The sequence below is a fragment of the Delphinus delphis genome, chromosome 5, assembly GCF_949987515.2.
Source record: "Delphinus delphis chromosome 5, mDelDel1.2, whole genome shotgun sequence".
Taxonomy (NCBI): Eukaryota; Metazoa; Chordata; class Mammalia; order Artiodactyla; family Delphinidae; genus Delphinus; species Delphinus delphis.
This window is the reverse complement of record NC_082687.1, coordinates 79,024,934-79,040,912: the sequence shown is the minus strand read 5'-3', so window position 1 is coordinate 79,040,912 and position 15,979 is coordinate 79,024,934. Positions and strand designations below refer to the sequence as shown.

At 35.1% G+C, this 15,979-nt stretch overlaps 2 pseudogenes; one reads left to right on the top strand and one right to left on the bottom strand.

The window, feature by feature from the left end:
* The first annotated feature begins 262 nt into the window (after nt 1–262).
* On the top strand, nt 263–1,349 carry LOC132425484 (short/branched chain specific acyl-CoA dehydrogenase, mitochondrial pseudogene; annotated as a pseudogene).
* Nucleotides 1,350–5,047: 3,698 nt separating this feature from the next.
* Nucleotides 5,048–6,412, bottom strand: LOC132425483 (NF-kappa-B-activating protein pseudogene; annotated as a pseudogene).
* Nucleotides 6,413–15,979: the final 9,567 nt, after the last annotated feature.

Below are 15,979 nucleotides of genomic sequence, written 5' to 3'. Positions count from 1 at the left end.
TTAAAAACATAAATATGCTTAAAACGAAAAGAATTATAGGGCGATTGTCCTGGGGCACAGATGGAGGGAGCCACGGTTCGGCTGCCGTGTGGCAGCGCACTGTTAAGAAGAAACTTCCCAATTTGCCTGTCTTCCTGGAAAAATCCTCCTGATGTCTTAAAATCTTCCCAGCTTTGAGAAGCTGGACTCAAAGCAACAAATAATGGCCTACCCTATGCCACTCTGCAAACATTACAGATGAAGAGAGGATGATAAAGAGCACAGTTAAAAAATTTGTCCAGGAACAAATTGCTCCTTTGGTTTCAAAAATGGATGAAAATTCAAAAATGGAAAAATCAGTAATATGAGGATTATTTCAACAAGGGTTGATGGGTATTGAAATTGACAGAAAATATGGAGGAACAGGAGCTTCATTTTTTCCTCTATCCTAGTGATAGAGGAATTAGCCAAAGTTGATGCGTCTTTGGCTCTGGTATGTGACATCCAGAACACAGTAATTAGGAAAATATGGAACAGAAGAACAGAAGGCTATCTATTTGCCCAAGCTAGCTACGGAACAAATGGGAAGTTTCTGCCTTTCAGAGGCTGGAGCAGGTAGCGATTCATTTGCTTTGAAGACCAAACCTGATAAAAAGGGAAATTATTATGTCATCAATGGGTCAAAGATGTGGATTAGCAACGGCAAGGATGCCAAGCTCTTCATGGTGATGGAAAATGTAGACCTTACTCTTGGTTATACAGGAATTACCTGCTTCTTGGTAGATTGTCATACTGAGGGCCTTCATATAGGGAAACCAGAGAACAAAATGGGAAGCAGAGCTTCTTTTACTTGCCCATTACCATTTGAAAATGTCAAGGTTCCAGAAGCCAATATCCTGGGACAAATTGGACATGGCTATAAGTAAACCATTGGGAGTCTTAATGAAAGTAGAATAGGAATGGCTGCACAGATGCTGGGACTGGCTCAAGGATGTTTTGACTACACTATTCCATATATTAAAGAAAGGGAACAGTTTGGCAAAAGAATATTTGATTTTCAGGGATGCCAACACCAAGTGGCTCACATGGCCACCCAACTAGAAGCTGCAAGGTTACTCACATACAACGCTGCAAGGCTTTTAGAAGCTGGAAGGCCATTCATTAAAGAATCATCTATGGCCAAGTACTATGCATCAGAGATTGAGGGCCTAATAACTGGCAAATGTATCAAGTGGATGGGAGGAGTAGGCCACACCAAAAATTACCCTGTGGAAAAATACTTCCGAGATGTGAAGATTGGTACAATATATGAAGGAACTTCAAACATCTAGCTGAACACCATCCCAAAGCACATTGATTTGGAATACTGACAGCCATGGGAGTGGGACCCCTCCCTGGTGTCACTGGTGTAAAATTTTAAACTATTGTGCCTTGTTGGGGGCTGTGTTGAATGATTTTATTTAGGCCCTTCACCTTGGATCTGGAGGTAGACCTTTCCTGTTTCCTCTTTCCAATCTGCTTAACTTAGACGCAGAAGATCATTTTTAAAATTTGGAAAGAAATGCATCCATATTTTCTCCAAAACTATTTTTAAAACTCTATATGCATTATCATTCTAGCTTCAGGGTATACAGAATTTCACTCTATTAGAATTTGGAAAAATAAAGACAATATAAGTATTTCTTGCAGACATGGCTATTTTATATTCTTGTCATTGTGCATCAGTCAGAGAGATGTTTGTGCTAGTTGGCAATTCTATAGAAGAAATAGATTCAATTCTAAGTTACTATACTAGGTGAAACTGATAAAAATTTATTTAGAAAAATCTAAAAGTTTTAGTTCTGAATATCTGAAAATGAGTGGATTATATAATCAAAGAAAACATTTCAACAATGGAAAGCAATATAATTTGTTACTATAATTTAGCAGTATGAAAGGTGCATTTCATTATGATTTCAGTAGATCATTTTAAAAACAAGTCTCTACATTAGTTTTCAAGAATGAAGTTTAAATAATTTGGTTTAATAATTAGAATATACTCAATATTATAATATTCATTTTATCAATGATACAGTATTTTTCCGTCTTTAAATTGAATACTGTTTTCTCAAACTTAGTTATTGAGCCTTATCATGAATAGTAATTCAGAAATTATATTTTGGTTCAGTGATTCTCAAGGGGGGATGCCTTTTCCCCTTAAAGGAGTGTATTAAAATCTTGTAAGGAATGAGGGATAGAAGGGAGCTGTAGAGTTCGAAAAGCATATTTGGTAATAGAAAAAATGACGTTTCTGGGAAGGCAAAAATAAATCTGTTGTTTTACAGTCAAATTATGGAAAGGCAAAGCTCAGCAAATATACGGCTGGTGATGCCATTTCTTCAGTATCAGGAATTCTCAATCAGGAGAAGAGACCTTGTAGGGTAAAAATCCTCAGTCCCCTCAGGAGGGAGGAGGACAGTGAAGGGTGTTTTATATTTTCTGGAAGGGGGCACGGGTTAGAGATGTTGGAAAATGTTTCAAGGCTCATAGAGTTGTTGCTTAAAGTAATCACTGCTGTCAAAGGGGAAGCACTTTAATGAAAGAATAATGTTTATTAAGGAAACGACATTTTCAAAGTAATTTTGCTTTGCACATTCATGTTCATTGAATTGGATTAATTTCTATAATGGATACTGTAGTTAAATATTCAGAACTGTGTAAATACAATTGAGATAGGAATTACATTAAAATAGTAGGAAGAAATACGGACAAATTTATTTCTTAGATTAAAAAAGATAAAGTCTACTTGATTTTCAGATAGGGAGCTGATGGAAGCCAGTCATTCAGTGTTTTAGAACAAAAAGACAGTAATCTGATAAGGAAAGTAGGAGATGGAGGAAATGCCCTAAAGGGGGGCTTGGACATCTTTAATTTCTGTGATTATGTGAGAGAGGTGGGCTTTTCAGATAATGGAATAGAAGCCAATGTTAGTAAAAAGAATCCCAGCTTCCTCCTGCAGAGTTACAAACACGTGAAACTACAATAAGCCTCCTTCAGATTAGCAGCATGAGAGAGGCTCCCGTGTACATCTAGACCGTGAATTTATAGTTCATATTGATACAGTTCTAATTGTGTGTATATTTTTTGTGCAGGTTCACAAATAACAGTTGAAAACTATGTATTGTAGTTAATATCTGTACCTGCCTTCTTCTATTAGTGAATTGTGTTATTGTACCATTTACCAAAGAGGATGTTGTGGGTTTCCTGCATAGTTCTTCCATTATAGCTTTTCTTAATAACCATGACTTTGGGGGTCTTGAGTTTGTGTCTAGTGGAGGACAAGCTTGTTTACCTCCTGAAGCTTGTCATTACTGTTTGTTAATTTGAGGATAGGGCTGTCCTGGGGCTCAGAAGGAAGAGACTTGAACACAAGCAACAAGTTGTATTTGTGTGGTAGAGCTGGACTCAACCCAACTGCCAAGTTAGTATTGTTAGACATTTCACTTTACAACACAAAAATGAATCAGTGTCAAAGATTTTAGAATTATGGAAAGCTAAATCTATAAAAAGTTTAGAGAACCATCCAGCCAACTCTCTCATTTTAAGAGTGAATGATTCATATAGCCCAGAATACTTGCCCAAGGTCATCCATCCAGGGCCAAAGATAAGACAAGGATCCAAATGTACTAGCTCCCAATTCAGTGCCCTTCCTACTGCTTACTACTGTCTCTGTTCAACAAATTTTGGATTTCCTCCTTGTTATGTCTCAATACTCTTATTGATTTAAGTTTAACTGATAAAGAATTAACACTTCAGAAGTGTTAAGATTGATCAGTGTCATTACTTACATATTTTAATCACCTGCCAAACACACTGGCTCTGCTAGGATATAACTGGTATGTCAAATGTAAAGATTATTGTGTGTGATCACTTGGTTTTATGATTATGATGTGTTTTAGTAAATGCACTAGTTATATCCTTGCTGATGTATTTTTGCTGATCTTTCTTTTTTTTTATTAGCAAATCTCATTTTTAATTCCAATCACACATACCCATCATTTTGGCATTCAGTGCTACATATATATTTTACATAAAAATCCCATTTCTTGAAGAGGATGAACAAATCCTTACATGCCTCTGGTAATATCATTTTCCACTAAAAGTTTGATGTCTTTTAAAGAACATTATTTTCCACTTGTTAAAAAAAATAAATATCTTTCAAAGCACTTTAAAAATACAAAAATTTTACATGTGTTAAAATGTTATAATTTATGGGGTTAAATAAATGCAGTGTACTCTTCAAAAACACACTTAAAAAAACTTTAAAACTATTATAAGGAGAGAGGGCATTTTATAACAGCAAAGTCAGAAATTCCCCATCACTCAGATAATTTAAATTTATCCTAGGCACATAATAATGCAGCTCAAAACAACCTTAACAAAAACAGCCAAAACTTCTACTATCCCCTCCCCCTTCACTCGTATGTCCTAACAACTAAACTTTAACAAAAGGAGGGAAGGAAAAAGATCACGATCTCACAGTCCCAGAATTTTCCATTTCCCCCAAACTTAAAAGCCAACAGTAGCCATAAAAAAGTGAGAAAGTGAGGGGTTCTATATGAAGTTACAGATTAAACTGAATGACAGATGTAAAAAATAAACTGAAAAGTTTAACAATGCTTAAAATGAAATCTGCTTATTACAAAGGACAGACTTTAAAAACGTTTAACATCATTTTAGCTTCATCCTTATGAAGCAACCAAGTTAAAACAATGAAAACAATGACTCATTATATTTTTCCTTATTAAACTCCTGATCATTGTTGACTCCCATCCATTTCTAGTATTCAAATAATGATCTAAACACAGCTCAGATAGAAATAATGTACTTACATTGGCACAACAGGAGACTTCCCAATATTTTATATTTGAAATAACCATTTTTAATAAGCCTATTAAGAATTTTAAAACTAATGTTCACGTTTTCAATTCAACAAGTCTGTGGGTTAGTTTGCTTTTTGGTTTGTTTGTTGGTTTTGGGGTGGAGGCATCAATAAGCAGCTTTTTATAGAAGGACTGAAAGAATTAAATAGAAGGCACAGTAGCACTGTAAAGCTTTTTCAGATCATGGTAATCTTTTTGTGTGTATATATGGAACCCAAACTTCCTTTTTTGTTGTTAAAAATGTCTGATGAACAATCAGAAAATCCTTATTTGTCCTCTTTCCCTTTAGTTTTTCTGTATACCATCTCTCGAAAACTGGCCAGAATCTTGTTTTCTCTCTTTCGTCTCTCTTCTTGGTTAAAGGATGCAAGGGCTCTCTTCTCATCAGCACTATAGATCTGGTTCTCTTTTCGCAGTCGCACAGCCTCCATTCGGCGATGCCTGCTACCACTCATTACGTAACCCGAGCATTCAAATGATGCAATTTCTTCACTTGTCAAGCCAATTTCACCTCTTCGTGGGATACGTTTTCCAGCTTTTACATATTCAGCCATAGCTGCACCTTCACCAGGTAACAGAGCATGGCCATAGTTCAAAGGTTTATCATCTTGAGAGGCAAGTGTTTTGGGAGCCTCTGGACCAATCAAATCTGGGGGTTCTTCAGGCTTTGATCGATCCTTCCAGGGATTCTCCAGAAACTCTTCTTGGGACTCTTTAGAACATGAATCACTGGAATCTTTTCTGCTCTTCTTAGACTTATTTTTCTTATATTTCTTCGATCTGCGTTTCTTCTTCTTTCCCTTTTTCTTGGCTTTCTTTGCTCTCCTTTTTGTATCTTCATCACTGGAGTCTGTTTCAGAATCAGAGTCACTGTCACTATCATTAGAATACTTCTTGTGTTTTCTTTTAGAGGACTTTTTCTTCCTCCTTTTCTTGGACCTTTCTTTTAAATGACTAGACGACTTCTTTTCTTCTTCTGAAGTAGAAGCTGAAGTGGTGCTTTTCTTTGGCTCTTCATCCTCTACTGGTGTATGTTCATCAGAGTCTGGTTCTGGATTCTTTGGAGAAAGTCCCCATACTTCAGGAGCTCCTAATTCTCCAATCCTCTCTCTCTCACTTAATCTCTTCTGCCGCAGGCTCTCTTCCCTCTCCTTGTCCAGGAGGCTAGGCCATGGCTTGTCGCTCCCGCAGGGGCGTGAGTAGCCGCCATAATAGGCGGAGGAGGAGGCAGAAGCGAAAGCGGCTCCCCGCGGCGCGGAGGGCCGCTCTCGAGAGCTTGACCGCGAGCGGGAGCGGTAGGACTGGTTTTGGGAGCCTTGGCTGGGGCCACTCAGTTGATGGCTAAGGCCATTCCGGTCCCCGGACCGAGAGCAAGAGTGCGAGCGAGAGCGGCGGCCCCGCGGGGAGCGAGAGGTTTTGCTGGGCTTAGGGCTCTTCGACAAACTGCGACGCTTCCCCCCGGAGCCCGAGACCTCCCACTCCGGGCTGCGGGAGCCAGACACCGGATCCATAGCTGTTGCTGGGTCCCCGAAGCCGTGGGAGAAGGGGGCGCTCTCGCGAGCTGGGAGAATCTCCGTTGCCTTGGCTCCCAGGACCAGCAGCCGCGACACAAACCCGAGCCCGAGAAAACCTTGGAAACAGTTCCGAGTACGTCGGCAAATTCCTTCCCCGGACCTAGGCGGTCCTGCCAATGGGACGGGATGTGTGTATCCGTATCTGATCTTTCATAAAGTGAAACTTTTGTTGTAATGGTACATATCAATCAGACTGTAATCAATGTTACAAAATCAGCATTCTATGGAGAATGAAAAAATAAAGCACTAACTGGAAAAAAAAAGAATTATAGAGCACTCCTGCTGCAGTATTTTATGACATATTTTGGAAAACCAGAAGCAGAGTCAGAATCAACTTTGAAGACTAAGAGAGAGAAAGCTTAGATTTTCAGAAGAACATATAGCCTACATCCTCCAATCCCCTCATTTTAATGCTAAAAATAAGGAAATGATCCTGATCCTAAATTGCTATGGTCATGATGCTGGACCCTGACATACATGCCAATCTTCCAAGAGTCAACAAAGTCAATAAAACTTCTTAAAGTGTTAAAAGTGTTCAAATATTTTAGACTTGGTCTGACATTGGTATACTTATTTTGAATTTGGCTTTGATAAATTCATATTAAGTTTAAAAGACAATTATTTAGTTAAGTGGTACAAAAGAAATCAACAATTAATTTTTAAAAAGAAGGAAGGAAAACTGTTCTTTTGTTATTACATCTGAAATATATGGCAAATACGTAAGTCTGGTACTTTAATAACTTTCTACCCTGATGTGAATTTCTTCACTTTCAATGGCACTTTACTACGTCATCTTTAAAATGAACATAAAATAGAAAGCAAGTTTTACAGGATATCACAACATATTCCCATGAGACTCCAAATCCACATAGGCTACTGAAACACCTAAAACAAGTACTAAGAAAATAGAGAAAAACAAAAGGCACTCCACAAGTAGGCGATGATCTTGAACCAAACTGAAGCCCTCTGGGAGGTCTATACTAAAAATTAAATATTAAGCAATAATTTAAAATAAAGTTTGGCTTCATTTGATTCTGATGTATTATTTCAAGTTTATTCCTCTTTTTCTAAATTGAATGTTCTTGATTCTATCATTACAGCTAATTCAATTAGTAAACCTAAAGTCAGGTAGTAAAGAGATACATGTAAGGGATGTTAAGTAGAAAAAAAAAATTTGGTTGAATTGTTCGTGGAACAGCAGTATTAGTTGAAAGCCTTTTATTCTATGATGAAATTTGGTGGGCTTAAAATTAATCCTAGCAGAAATCTGTTTCCTACAGAGATCTCCTCAGAACCATATACCCAGTATATAAATCCTCAAGAGCAACATCTAATAATTCAATTGTTAAAAAAACAAAAAACAGAACAAAGCAAAGCACAACACTGTAATATCTACTTTCAATCCAGCCATTATGGCCAAAAGAGGATGGGCCAGTTTTCCATCCTAAAATCAGCAAAATAGAAGGAAAGAAATATGAGTGTGTCTGTGTGTGAGTGTGTGATACGAACTTTGCACTGCAAAGATTGAAAGTTAAGCAACTCTAAACATAATTAAGAATTATATCTGCTATGATTCAAGTCATTTACACACCAACGGATATTCAGAAATCAATATTGGCAGTGCACAGACTTGAAACACATGAACAGACATGAGAAAAGAAGGAGCAAAACACCAACATCATCCCAAACAGTCCGCAGTAACCTCTGTCTAGGAGGAGTAAAAAAGAGACTGATAACGCTAAAAAACAATTGTAGTTATAATGGCTATATATGTAGCAATTTGATTAAATGTAGGTCTATATTATTCTTTATGAATGTACAGAAAATTTTGAATTTTGTTGATTCAGAGGTCCTTTATTTTGGTATACTTTTCCATGATGTAAATATTTATAATAATCCAAATATTTAATTCTACACTTATCATATGAGTGAACAGATACATATTTATTTATATGATTTAGGTTTACCTTTCCTATCAAAAAGTAATCATCTTAAGGGAAAAAAACTCTCCTATTCATCTTGTTTTAGTACTTAGTAAAATGTCTGACATATATAGTATGTGTTAAGTGAATGTGAAATATTAATGGAATCCATTATATAATACAAGATTGTATAACATACTTATATCCATTTTATATAAATCATTACCTAATATGGAATCTGTTCTTTTCACCTAATCAATTTTTTTCATAAATAAAAAGAAGTAAGCATCATCATTTTTGCAGGTTGTTGCCTGTACATTATCTATCCATTTAAAGCATTGCATTTACTCGCTTAATCAGGCCATCCTCTGCACTAATAATCATAATAATCATTGTTGCATATTTATCATATTTTAATTTTCACACTGGTTTTAACAACTTCTAGTAAATCTATTCTAAATATCCCTTCTTGGGGAAAAAACATTCTTTAGAGTACTACATTAGTGTTGGTACATTCACTTTCAAAATCTTGACATTTTAATAATGTTTTAAATACAACATCAGCATAGCAAACTTCCTAGCAAGAACAAATACGGCTGTTTCTACAAAGCAATTAAAATCAGTACTCAAAAATATGTTGCCACAAATATTTCTTTCACAGAATAAAAAAATAAATTATATTTTTGAAAGAAACATTTAGAAAATTATTTCTGTCCAAATTTGAACTTACATTTTAGTAATGCCCTAATTAGATACAGTTGCCTAATGTTACGTTTAAACTGCTCCTTCAACTCTTCCTGCTACATTTCAAATTTTGAGCACACACCTGAGTTAAAAGCTCTATCATAGTCATCTTTGCTTCTACTTTCAACAGTTCTGTAAAATAATTTAGCTTTTTGTCAATATGGTTATTAAATCAGGGTCATACTAAAGGCTGATCTAGCCCCAGGAAACACTCAAATGTACTAGATTCAAAGCTGCGTAATTCATGTGTCCTCGTGGAATTTTTAATTGATAAGAAAAAAATCCAGTCTCAGGTATTAGTTTCAATATTATTTAATGTATTTATATGTCACATTATCATTAACTGTCAATTGGGGTCATATACAATTTGACATGAATTATTACTATATTAAATATCATGTAACAAATGATTAAAGATAGGTTTTTGATAATCATTGCTTATAGGCTGCCTTTCTTAAAATAATTTATCCTCCCTGAGAAACTGTTGAAATCAAAAGCATGTACTAAACATGATACACTGTGTGATTAAATCTTTACATTTATCTATGTCTGAAAGTTAATAAAACTCTAGAGAAATAATAAGATTGCTTTCATTAAAAGTAGAGACTTCAGCCATTTCCGCAGAAGCCAATAATCTGTCATACTGCAAATAAGAGGAGCACAGTTAGCAGCAGAGGAGTCCTATAGGCTTTATGCAGAGTGTGCTTTGTTCAATGACAGAAAGGAAAAACTACAGCTTCTCCTAGACAGACGCTCCATATTCATTCCTATAGGGCATGCCAATTGAGAAACACATTTCTGAACTTTCTCACTCTTAACTCTGCCTTGCCATCTCTGGAACCTACTTTATTCGGGGTATATATCACATATAAATTATAAATACTCTATGCACATAATCATTCACTAGTGTTTTTTTTTATTACTATTTTTGTCATGGCCTGGGTCTCTAAGAAAACTTCATTGCTTGACAACTAAAGTTTAACTGTTTAAACGCCACTTCTTAAATATAAACATTTTAAGGGAAGTATATTTAAATTATTAGATTTCTCTGGTTCTTTTCTTTTTGGATTCTGTGTTCATTTTAATTTTTTTTAATATCTTTATTGGAGTATAATTGCTTTACAATTATGCTTTACAATGGTGTGTTAGTTTCTGCTTTATAACAAAGTGAATAAGCTGTACATATACATATATCCCCATATCTCCTCCTTCTTGCATCTCCCTCCCACCCTCCCTACCCCACCCCTCTAGGTGGTCACAGAGCACCGAGCTGATCTCCCTGTGTTAGGCGGATGCTTCCCACTAGCTATCTATTTTACATTTGGTCGTGTATATATGTCCATGCCACTCTCTCACTTTGTCCCAGCTTACCCTTCCCCATCCCCGTATCCTCAAGTCCATTCTCTATGTCTGCGTCTTTATTCCTGTTCTGCCCCTAGGTTCTTCAGAACCTTTTTTTTCTTTCCGTTTTAGATTCCATATATATGTGTTAGTATACGATATTTGTTTTTCTCTTTCTGACTTACTTTATTCTGTATGACAGACTCTAGGTCCATCCACCTCATTACAAATAGCTCAATTTCGTTTCTTTTTATGGCTGAGTAATATTCCATTGTATATATGTGCCACATCTTCTTTATCCATTCATCTGTCAGTGGACATTTAGGTTGCTTCCATGTTCTGGCTATTGTAAATAGAGCTGAAATGAACATTGTGGTACAAGACTCTTTTTGAATGATGGTTTTCTCAGGGTATATGCACAGTAGTGGGATTGCTGGGTCATATGGTAGTTCTAATTTTAGTTTTTTAAGGAACCTCCATGCTGTTCTCCATAGTGGCTGTATCAATTTACATTCCCACCAACAGTGCAAGAGGGTTCCCTTTTCCCCACACACTCTACAGCATTTATTGTTTCTAGATTTTTTGATGATGGCTATTCTGACCGGTGTGAGATGATACCTCATTGTAGTTTTGATTTGCATGTCTCTAAGGATTAGTGATGTTGAGCATCCTTTCATGTGTTTGTTGGCAATCTGTATATCTTCTTTGGAGAAATGTCTATTTAGGTCTTCTGACCATTTTTGGATTGGGTTGTTTGTTTTTTGATATTGAGCTGCATGAGCTGCTTGTAAGTTTTGGAGATTAATCCTTTGTCAGTTGCTTCATTTGCAAATATTTTCTCCCATTCTGAGGGTTGTCTATTCGTCTTGTTTATGGTTTCTTTTGCTGTGCAAAAGTTTTTAAGTTTCATTAGGTCCCATTTGGTTATTTTTGTTCTTTTTTCCATTCCTTTAGGAGGTGGGTCAAAAAGGATCTTGCTGTGATTAATGTCATAGAGTGTTCTGCCTATGTTTTCCTCTAAGAGTTTTATAGTGTCTGGCCTTACATTTAGGTCTTTAATCCATTTAGAGTTTATTTTTGTGTATGGCATTAGGGGTGTTCTAATTTCATTCTTTTATATGTAACTGTCCAGTTTTCCCAGCACCCCTTATTGAGGAGGCTGTCTTTTCTCCATTTATATTCTTGCCTCCTTTATCAAAGATAAGGTGACCATATGTGCATGGGTTTATCTCTGGGCTTTCTATCCTGTTCCATTAATCTATATTTCTGTTTTTGTGCCAGTACCATACTCTCTTGATTACTGTAGCTTTAGAGTATAGTCTGAAGTCAAGGAGCCTGATTCCTCCAGCTCCATTTTTCTTTCTTAAGATTGCTTTGGCTATTTGGGGTCTTTTGTGTTTCCATACAAATTGTGAAAAAATTTTTTCTAGTTCTGTGAAAAGTGCCATTGGTAGTTTGACAGGGATTGCACTGAATTTGTAGATTGCTTTGGGTAGTCTAGTCATTTTCACAATGCTGATTCTTCCAATCCAAGGACATGGTATATCTCTCCATCTGTTTCTATCATCTTTAATTTCTTTCATCAGTGTCTTATAATTTTCTGCATACAGGTCTTTTGTCTCCTTAGGTAGGTTTCTTCCTAGGTATTTTATTCTTTTTCTTGTAATCGTAAATGGGATTGTTTCCTTAATTTCACTTTCAGATTTTTCATCAGTAGTGTATAGGAATGCAAGAGATTTCTGTGTATTAATTTTGTATCCTGCTACTTTACCAAATTCATTCATTAGCTCTAGTAGTTTTCTGGTAGCATCTTTATGATTCTCTATGTATAGTATCATGTCATCTGCAAACAGTGACAACTTTACTTCTTCTTTTCTGATTTGGATTACTTTCATTTCTTTTTCTTCTCTGATTGCTGTGGTTAAAACTTCCAAAACTATGTTGAATAACTTCTCTGTTTCTTAAACAGAGTGTGTGGAACTTAATTTAGTCTTTCCTTATTACTCCACTACTATGTAAGAAAATCACTGCAGATTTAATAATCTCTTGTGATACGTATTTAGTGGGGTCATACTATGAATCTTGGATTCCTGAAAAATCCTCTAATGATGGCTTATCTGTTTTTCTTGCTTCCAGTTCACAAAGGTGAATTTCACTTCTTGGTGATAGAACATAGAACTTCTCCTAGATCCATGACTAAATCAAATACCATATCAATGTCTTACCCTTCAGGAAATCTTTTTCACTATTTCTATTACTTCTAAAACTTGAGACTAGCATTTAAAACTTCACATATTTTTCATGAAGAATTAATGAAATACAAACACCCCTTCAACTTACTTTAACTAGAATTGTTCCAAGTTTTGTTTTGTTTTTGTTATTATCAGAGCAAAAACATCTGGACCTAAATTTAACTGAAAGCCCAACATTGAAAGCTTTGGAGTTAATGGTATCCAAGATGCAATCTGATATCAATATTTTGATTATTGCACTATTTCTATTGTCTTGATTTCTATTTTCTTGATCAAAAGAGGTCAAATTTTGATATGGTGAGGCCTAGAATCCACCTCAGTTACTGTGGAGTATAAGAAGCCAAGGTTTTCACCATGTAGTGACTGATAAAGAAGCAAGCAGATGCAGTCCATAATTGATAACTATGTCTGTTGATAGCAAATAAAGTGGACTAAAACCACAGTGCTTTTAATCAGACCAAAGGCTTACACTGATGTCAGCAGAAATTTCATTTACAATATCTAGACTGCTGGGTTTCAATTTTGGCAAATCTGTATAGTTTAAAAGGATTGGAGAGCAAATTATTCTGAACAGTACTTGAGACATAGGAGATCAGTTAAATGGCTGCTTTCCTATTGTTTTCTTTTTGGTATTACTTAAAGGAAATCATAAAATCCTTTGCTTTGATCAATAAATCTGTGTGGAGAACAGATGTTTATGTGGACAAGGTAAACCATCTGGCCAAGAGTTTTCATTGTGGGAAAGATTTAATTAGGAATTAAATTATATTAGGGCCATAATGGTAATCAGACTTCCTATTTCTTCTTGAGTCACTTTGGGTAATTTCTTTCTTTCAAGGAAGTTGTCCATTTGTAATAGAGAGGCTAACACTAATTTGGTCTAATAGCTTATAAAACTCAACCCTCTCACTTTGCTTTCTGCCCCATATCTATGCAAGTTGATATGAAAGCTCAGATGAAAGCTGGATTTTGTTGACATTATCTACTATTTCTGTTTCATTGATTTCCATTATTATCTGTACTATTTCCTTTGTTTTCCTTAATTAAGGGTTAATTTGTCTCCTTCTTCTGACATATTAAGATGGGTGTTTACACAATGTATTTAATAATTTTATCTCTCTAATTTGAAAGCATTTGAATAAGAGTAATAATTTGTGGCATTTGAAGTAACTAATCTTCCCTGAAAACCACTTTAGCTGCATCCCTAAATTTGAATAGGTTATGTGTTCATTTTCATTCAGTTTCAAAATACTTTCTAATTTCCCTGTGATTTTGCAATTAAAAGTTATGGTTGTGGTGGTGGTAAAGGTTTATTTATTTTAAAATGTCTCGGGTTTTTCTAGAGATTTTGTAATTAAATAACATTATGGAGAGAAACATCCTTTATATGATTTTTTAAATGTTTAAAATTTGTTGATACATGTTTTATGACTCATTTTATGGTTTAATTTGTTGAATGCTCTATTAATATTTGAAAATAATATGTTAGCTTTTTTAATGGAGTGTTCTATAAATCATTTTAATTAATTTTTTCAATTATTTTATATTTATTAACATACTCAACATGTCCAATCATCATTTGTTTGTGTCAATCTCTATTTCTATCTGGTATCATTTCCCTTTGGCCTGAGAATCTTTTTTTTTTTTTCAACATTTATTATTTAAAAAATCTTAAAATCCTACTTTTCCTTAACATATATTGAATTGCAGAACTATTGGTGACAAATTCTCTTTGCTTTTATTTTTGGAAATATTTTTCTTTGCTTTAAAGGATATTCTCACTGGATATAATATTCTCTGTTGACAGTATTTTTTTTTTTCTTTCATCACTCTAAGAAACTTGTTGTACTGTCTTCTGGTTTGCATCGTCTGGAGTCATCCCTATATGTGTTCCTCTGTACAAAAAAAAAATCTATTTTTCATTTCTTTAAAGACTTTATCACTTGTTTTTAAAGCAATCTTATTGTGATATGTTTTGTTGCAGAATTTTTTAATTTCTTTTTTGAATGAGTTCCTTGATATTTATGTATTTGTAGACATATTTTTCAATGAATTTGGGAAAGTATCACTCAGTATTTTTTTTTTTTTTTTTTTTTGCGGTACGCATGCCTCTCACTGTTGTGGCCTCTCCCATTGTGGAGCACAGGCTCCGGATGCGCAGGCTTAGCAGCCATGGCTCATGGGCCTAGCCACTCTGCGGCATGTGAGATCTTCCCAGACCGGGGCACAAACCCATGTCCCCTGCATCGGCAGGCGGACTCTCAACCACTGCGCCACCAGGGAAGCCCTCACTCAGTATTTTTATAAGCACCTACACTCATGTGTTAGATCACTCAAAATCAATCTACAGATCACTGAGGCTCTTTTTTTAAAAGCTTTTTTTTTCAGTCATTTTTCTTTCTCTGTTTCAATCTGAATACATTTCATTGCTATGTTTTTAAATTCCCCGATACTTTCTTTATGCAGTGTTTAATCCACTGTCATATGCAGTAAGATTTTAAATTCAGATATCATATGTTTTACCTCTAGGAGTTTTACTTGAGTCTTGTTTTATATTTTCCATTTGTTTGCTCATTATGTTCATTTTTTCCTTTAAGTACTTGTAAATAGTTTTTAACAGCAGTTTTAACATCTGTGCTAATTTCTTATTCCTAGTTTTCTAAGGACTGAATTTTATCTCGATGATTTTGCTTTTTGTTATATCTATTGATATTTGATTAGATGCTAGAGTCTGTAATTTTGATTTTCTGAATGTCTTTATCAATGTATTGATAAAGTTTTTTTTTAATCTGTATTATTTGTTAGGTTAAATAAGAATAACCCATTTAAAAAATATTTCCACTACTTCCTATTAATACAAAGATGAGAATAAAAACAAATTCATCATATCAAAATATTCCTCACAGTGTGAGATTTTTCTACCAAGTAAACAAGTTGTGCCATTTTCTAGGAGTTTACTATTACAAGTTTATTTAATTGCTAAGAAGTGAAGTTTCATTTCTCAGTAAGGAGCAGTTCAGGGCCACCTGGACATCCAAATCAGTTTATTATTGTTTTCTGTAAAGCTCAATTTCTCTAACAAGTTGCAGGGAGTCATTGCCCGAAAATTGTCAGAACCACCACTGCAACTTCTAGGCCAGGAAATTAGGTAATTCTCTCCTAGAGGAATTTTTTTTTTTTTTTTAATGCAAGGCAATACATGAAGACTTATAGGGATTTCTCACAAAACACATTAGAAAGGTTGA